This window comes from Apostichopus japonicus, chromosome 5 (genome assembly GCF_037975245.1).
Source record: "Apostichopus japonicus isolate 1M-3 chromosome 5, ASM3797524v1, whole genome shotgun sequence".
NCBI lineage: Eukaryota > Metazoa > Echinodermata > Holothuroidea > Aspidochirotida > Stichopodidae > Apostichopus > Apostichopus japonicus.
The window spans coordinates 23,165,555-23,173,646 of NC_092565.1; the positions used below are offsets into that span (position 1 = coordinate 23,165,555).

Here is an 8,092-nt window from a genome sequence, read left to right on the forward strand (position 1 = left end):
GATAATTGTTCAGGCACCTAATGAAAGAAAGATAATTTGCAATGTGTTTTTCAGTAGTTAAACTTGTCTTATTATAACCATTAATATTGTAACGACTTCCAAATAACTAACCAATGTGGAAGGGTAATAAGACTGAAATGATTGTATGTTATTTGCATGCGATTTAAAAATCGATGCATGTCTATATGATATGCATATTAACATGTGCAGGAACGCGCGAAAATTTTGGTTATATTTTTCCGGCAAGTCGTTACAACCCCCCTCCCCCCCAATCAAATTGGGCTCCTACGCCTATGACGGTAGTTCTATTAGGCATTTTTTTATTGGAGTATTCAAAATCATACGAAGTTTTGTACGGTGGAGTATAAGAATCGCGAGATACAATTTCTCAAAGTGACAAGGAAAACGTGGTAAATATGACCAATTTTTAGGTCATGCACAATCACAGGAATAAATGAATAGGCCTAGATAAACTAGAGTGCAACATTCGGAAATTCCGACTGTCGCACTCCAATTTTCCAACTATCGTCAGTTTTACTAAGTTTGGGGTTGAGACACCCCCACACCCCACACCCCCCTCTAGCGACGTCCCTGCGTGTACCCAGTGTTCTCACTGTGGAGTAAACTCCGGTATCACTCAACAACAAGGTAACATGGGATGCGCTGCCACGGATTATGCTCCCTATTTCATTTCCACAATATTAGGGAACGGGCACCGTCTTTGAAAGACCATCTACAACTAAACAACAACTATGTACAAGCTTTGGCTCTAGCTATGAAGTGCTGTCTCTTATGATAATGACGGAGCGCACTATTTTTCTACTGGAATCGCCCTAAGATGCGGCGTCTGTAATCCGAGGAACCAACGAACTTCTCTGCTAACTCCTCAGGCTTCAACTGGGCTAGACGTTCGCGGTGAATATGGCACACCATCACATGGTTCAGCCGATGTTGAGTAATGGTGCTCCGTAGCCATGTTTTCAAACGCCTCAAAGCACTAAATTATCTCTCGGCTTCCGTCAAACTGGCGGAGGAGACGAGGAGGACCACAAGAGAGCTTCGACTTCACCAAACATAGCCCGTACCGCTGGATTCATCAACTTGAATATTTGTCTATACCCTTCAACCGACGACGACTGGAACTGGCCTCGAAAGAAAGGCAGACTAAGCTTACGATTGTCGGAGAGCTCAGGGTACCAGCTCAAGAGATCTGGGTGGAATTCTCCATTCAGCAACCTTGAGTGATGTTCGATGATATGAATCCTGAGATGTGTAAGTCCTAACCAAATAGAGCCACATTATTACTCTTTTTCCAAATGTGTGGGGGACATTTGATATTGTTTCCACCACCCATCGAAATGTGGGGGGACGTGTCACCCCGTCCCCCCCCCCCTGGATTGACGCCCATGACATGAACAAAGTAATTTTAAACCACCAAATGTCAGAGTCTTGATATATAAGCTAATAACAGAGAGGCGTGGACTCGGCTGCCAACGTGTACTGTTAGTGAACGATTTCCGTTCATCAGATACAATATTTTGTTTTAGGAACAGGTCGCTTGTTAGATTTCAATATTTTGTTATAGGATCAGGTCGTTTGTTAGATTACAGACTTCTTTTATAAACCGAAACAGCTAAAACTATATTGCAAAGTAGAAATGTCTCTGATGACATTTTCCATTCTTTCAGGTAATTTTCTACAGCCGAACAGGGGAAGTTCATTAATTGAAAAACATCGACCAGCAAGATTGAGCTAAGGAAACTGTCTACATTAATTTTATGTAAAATTATACGATTCATTAACATTAGAACAGGAGAGAACAATGACAATCAAATAAGAAAACAAATCGGTGGTTTGTATTCACACAATGACTACGTTTATTGCAAGAATTCGGATTCTTTTCAATATTTTATAACAATTAAAACATGAAATATTATAATGTTGTCAGGTTTCCACTTTTGAGTGTAAACCCCACTCAAAACGGTTCACTTTCCTGGGTTTTTTCCCTTTCGATTTCGTGACATATCTTTTCTTCTTGGAGCCTCTCATAAGACTGGTATATTGCAAAGTACACTGTAGAGGTGGAATTAAAATAAGGAATATTGAAAGGATGACATACAACAATTATAATTCAGAGTGATGTTACCGATATATTTTAGAGATGGATAAGAAATCGGCTTTGTTACTGATAGAAACTTCAAGGCCACTTTTGGTAAAAAAAAAGAATTAAAACAGTTTTCTGATCATTAAACATTACGTATATACAGCGCGTTTAGAGATGTCCGTATCGGGGTTAAAACTTTAAGGCCACTTTTGGTCAGGAAATCATTTTTGTAACCGATGGTAGAGATATACCACGTGAAAGAAGAACCTTTCTACTTTAATGTGGTGCTAACCGGACATCCTAGTAGGCTTCATAACTAAAGTTAATCAATTTTGAAGAAAAAAAAATCATTTTTTGGATCATTACACCTTAGATATACAGCGCGTTTAGAGATGTCCTTATCGGGGTTAAAACTTTAAGGCCATTTTTGGTCAAGAAATCATTTTTGTTACCGATAGTAGAGGTATATCACGTGAAAGATGAACCTGTCTACTTTAATGTGGTGCTAACCGGACATGCCAGTAGGCTCCATAACTAAAATTAATTGATTTTGAAGAAGAAAAAAAAATTATCAATATTTAAAAACGTTTAGGCCACTTTGGGTAAAAAAAAATCGGCTTTGTTACCGATAGTAGGTATAACACGTGAAAGAAGAAATTGTTTTCTTTGATTTGATGCTAACCGGACCTCCTAACTAGGTCGATAACTCAAATTAATCGATTTTGAAATAATAATACGTTTGGATCATAACACATTACCGCGCGTTTCGAGCTAATTTTCCCATTTGCATCCCACTCCTGTTAGGATCGAACGGTTTGTAGCCATCGAATTTCAATAAATCAAAGTGTTACTGGCTGTTTTTTCATACCACGTGTAAGAGGAATAACTTAACATCGTCATTGTACCCCTCTTGACTGTTGCATATTCTCATAAATTAATTGTTTAGACATTTGAAGAAAAAAAAATGGTATAAAAATTGCCGCAATTTACGCCTTTCTCCACAAGATTTGGTAGGATCACAAGTTTCAGTTCAATATGGATGCAGATTTCGTCCACCATTAAATTCCAAAATTATATTACATGAAAGAGCAACAACTCATCTCTCATATGGTGCAATTATTGGAATTTTACAGTATTCATAGCGTTAATTATTATCGCTTTAAAACAGGTACGAAAAAGTAGCAGTCTTGTTATTGTCCGCTAATTTAGGCTGCCCTTAGTGGCTGCTGGGGATCCACTTTCCCGCCACAGCGTACCCAGCGCTCGTCACAGTGGCCAACGGCGTGTAACGTTTAGGGGATAAATACGAGGGGAACCGGTCTTAAATTTGTTTTGAGACCGATGATGACGTCATCGAGGAGGCTGAGCCGACCGAGGCGATAGCCGAGGTCCGCTGCCCTTCTCGATGACGTCATCAGGTAGTCTAATCAATTCAAACACTCAAAAATGGAGGGAAATGACAATTAAATAAGAACAAATGAACAAATTTCTAAAGATAACATTTTAAAACTTATTTTTGACCTACCAGGTCAAATTGCGCAATAAACAGATGCTGAGTTGTGTGTGTTCTGAAAAGTCCGTAAACGCTACAACAGTTAGGCTATAGCAACGTTGCCTGTTGCTAACATTCTTTTGAGTAGAACTCGTCTATCCCTAGTCGGTAGATGAACCGTTCAAATAAACGTTTACTGGGCCTGAGAATGAGCAGTTTTTGAAGAGGTTCCGAGCCCCATTGTATGATTGTTCGACAGGTTTGGACTTGTAGTAACCGCAGTGTTATTGCGAGTCTGAAAGATCGCTAGGCCTAGTCCCTGGTCAGTCATGTCGTTACTGCTAGAATTAGTAGTAGGCCTAGTGCTTACGATATTGCTAGGCTTAGCGACAAGGTTTCTTCTGTTATAGTGTCAACATTGTACGCTTTACGCTTCGGTTCTTCGTTGAAGCACCTCGATAAGGTTGCTGACATTGACTCTAGCTCAAAATTAAGCTCAAAATTAATCCCTAAGTCATTCATGTTACTCGAAGTGTTTAGCTGGATGATTTAAGAAGTACGTACAGTGTGTATTGAGACTCGGTGTGTGTGAAAACATATACAGTCTACTGCTGTAACTAATTGCAAGTAGGCTATATATACTGTACAGTATTCTTTTGCAATTTGAAACATTTCTTTGCCCATAAACATATTTGCATATGCTCATGGCAATGTACACCATGTCTTCATTTCTTTTAATTATGACTTCATGATTGCCACGGCAACAAACCAGTGTTTGTCTAACATTTCGATCCTGAAGCAATTCTCCTCTCTATACACTGGACCAGTCTCGAATGCGATTCGAGACTGGTCCAGTATACAGAAAGTTGGTTTTGGCATTTATGAATGATGTATACACTATTGGCTGCTGTTAGTGGCTGCTCTTAGTGGCTGCTACGTTCAAACAGGTCTCCTGCCAGTCCTGGGATTCAAAGTTGGCTGCTCGCTGCTTCGGCTGACTGGCGCTTTGATGTCCGACGTCCACGTACGACTAGCTAGAATACGATGTATGTGCATATGCACTGTCAGTGTAATAAGTGTATGCAGTCAGCTCGTCAGTAGCCTACAGTGCAGTGTACGAATGTACGTGTATGCATGTATAGGAAAACTGTGAATTGGTGGCGCGCTTGCATTACAGATGGTCTGACACGATGACCGAAACATTTAGCAAATCTGTTGTCAGTTATTACGGTCACCTTCCGTTAGTTGTTCACAACTTTTCTTCACACAGCAGACAGCTCGTATATCCCCCTGGTAGTCCTGTACAGTGCACCTATAGACACGTTTTCATGATATTTGTTTTACTTTTCTGTCTTGGGACTCTTGGCCCTGGTGTGGATCCAGGAGGGGCGCACACGGCGCACGCCCCCCCCCCCTCTTTTCTATGACCACTGATTGTTTGACCATACTCCGAAAAATGAGCAATTATATATGGAGAATAACCTTTCCAGATGCTGGGAAATCGCATCTGAGCGCATCTACAATTCGAATTTTCTTGGGGGAGGTTCCCCAAACCCCCAACCATGCTTTCTCGCCTTCCGTGCTCGCTCGCACCCGACCCACGTTAGTTGATGCAAGGTGAGACTCACAACTCACAAGGGAGTAAAAAAGTTACCACATCGTGGGCTCGGTTACGTCATAAGTAGAGTTGTGTGACGTCATCACTCACTAATGTCTGCACGCGGCACTCAAAAATAATTCAGTGGAAAATGCGGCACTAAGTTTGTGGGATCTTGGACAAGTATGGCTGAGATCATGGGTTCACCCATTTTGCAGTTGTGGAATTTGAGAAGTAAATAATTGTTATGTTGAATATTATATCCGATAATAACATGGACCTAATCGAAATGTGTACTAAATGCTACAACCCGATCATTTTTTCACACTTCGTAGTAAGCAGGGAGTTGTTAGTATTGTACATCAGTACACACGAGCCCATGTGTCGATTACGCAATATGGTCCAATGCATTTTACAGTGGGGTATGCAGAGTTTCAGCTTCACCTTGTCACATTTTATGATTTACACTGAGTAATCAAAATTGCTTTTAATGGGTTAAATTCAAATTATTGTGCATTTCGGTAATACTACTTAGCGTCATTAGGCCCATTTCACGACAACTCAAGACAACAAGTTTAAAATACCATCAAATACAATGGTTGTAGTCAGAGTGTACCTGGAAACACGTTTAAAACTGACTGAAACCATCGTGCATACATATTTTTCACGGGAAAAAAATGTTTTTTTCGTAAAAATAGTCAACTTTCTCAGTCCGTAGAATTGGACGAAGTGATGCTATTGCGCTTGCGCAATGATTTTGGACCGCACCATTATGATATGGATGGGTTTGTGTTAGGGTTTGGGAACTACCTTTATTTACTTTTCTTGTGTTTTCACGTAGAAAATATTTCAATTTGCATTTGAACCTGTTGCATTCTAATACTATTAACTAAATAACTATTACCCATCGTTTATAGGCAATTGCAGTGATTAAGTCATCTGTTTCTTGTGTCGACAACGTGTAGCTGATGTCTCGAAGCTTCGTGCTATCAATAAATGACCCCGTCGCGTCGCAATGTTATTCTTTCAACCCCAAGCAGGCTTGAGTGAGTATTATGTGTAGATTGCACCTATAAGAGTCAACTTAGACGCTGATTTCGGAGATAATTAGTAAATTTCTAAAACGAGCTCTGAATAGATACACTAGGATAACCATTCCAAAGGTCAATAAATAGCTATTACCGATCGGTTATAGGCAATTGCTGTGATTAAGTCATCTGTTTCTTGTGTCGATAACGTGTAGCTGATGTCTCGAAGCTTCGTGTTATCAATAAATGACCCACGGTCGCGTCGCAATGTTATTCCTTCAACCCCAAGCAGGCTTGAGTGAGTATTATTATGTGTAGATTGCACCTATAAGAGTCAACTTAGACGCTGATTTCGGAGATAATTAGTAAAGTTCTAAAACGAGCTCTGAATAGATACACTAGGATAACCATTCCAAAGGTCAATAAATAGCTATTACCGATCGGCTATAGGCAATTGCTGTGAATACGTCATCTATTTCTCGTGTCGAAGGTATACCGGTAGCTACTACCGACTGGCTGGGGACCAACGTGTCAAAGGTACCTAGGCTGGGCTATGCATGTTAGCTTATGTACAAGCGGCCTGTTGGTATAGAGGTGCTGTTCTCGTTTTGTGTGCGCGAGGTTCCGGGTTCGATTCCCGTCAACTCTTTTTCTTCCTTTTCTTATTTTGTCGCGTAGAAAATATTTCGATATGCATTTCGAACCTGTTGCATTCTAAATACTAAATTGTATAAATTGTTTTCACTGTCAATAAATAGCTATTACCGATCGGCTATAGGCAATTGCAGTGATTAAGTCATCTATTTCTTGTGTCGATTACGTGTAGGTGATGTCTCGAAGCTTCGTGGTAGCAATAAATGAACTCGTCGCGTAAGTCGCAACTTCACTAAAGCTAACAGTTTCAATATATTGTAACTTTACTTTTTGTATCCTGCATTGTAAATGGACGATTCGCAGGACCACGAGATTGAATTGTTCCTCTGGCACAGAAGTAATGGTGTAATAGGAGCATTAGCTCGTGCAAACTTTCGTTTTTCCATGGTTAATCAATTTGAGTCTTCCCAACTTTCAGGCTCTAGAACCAACCATGGAAATAGTTGAAATTTCCTCTTGTCCGTCCTTTCTGTATGAAATACATTCATTCCACGAAAAAGTAACTGAGAAATTTCGAGAAAATGGCCGACATTTAGAGATAGTATAATTGCAACATTTTTAGATTATATATTGATCGCATCTCGACACTTTGGCTAAGATCATATGTAATCCCCTTGTAGGGGTATCGTGACACACACCTGACGAAGATCACAGTCTCGAAGCAAGCCGCCTGGGGTTGACTAGCGGATCAGTCGGTTCGTTGTTTTGGGTTTTCGTGCTCAGGTTCTTTCCTGGGTGACTTTTCTTTAAAAGGTTTCGCTGGGTTGTATTCTGCTTATTACGACCTTTTCTTTCATTTTTCTTTCGAACATGAATGGAAATTTTCATTAAGGAAAGCTGATATAAAAAAGTGACATTTCGCTTTGTTCTCGAGAGATGTACTTTTTATATAACGTCCTTTAAGAGAGGAGTGGAAACAGTCAAAATTTTAAGAAAATAATTGAAAAATTAAAAGTCGGAAACATTTCTTTCTATGACAGATCCAAACTCCGATACCCCCCCCCACACCACCCCCCCCCAACACACACCGTGAAACACACATCTATGTCACTGTTTTTTTAACTGTTTAGAAGTCCTGTATACCTGCATTTGAATAGACTCTCACTGCACATGGCTGACTGTATGTGGGCGACTGCCTCATTCTTTTAACCATGGAAGCCCTACAAATAATAAACGCATGTTTTGTACAATTTCCAGGGCTAAAAATTCTTTTATAG

At 40.1% G+C, this 8,092-nt stretch overlaps 1 long non-coding RNA gene across 1 annotated transcript; it reads left to right on the top strand.

Annotated features, from left to right (window-relative positions):
- Window positions 1–223: 223 nt before the first annotated feature.
- Window positions 224–2,087, top strand: LOC139968204 (uncharacterized). Its single transcript, XR_011793245.1, has 2 exons — window positions 224–1,272; window positions 1,689–2,087. It is a non-coding gene; the product is annotated as an uncharacterized lncRNA (long non-coding RNA).
- The last annotated feature ends 6,005 nt before the right edge of the window (window positions 2,088–8,092 follow it).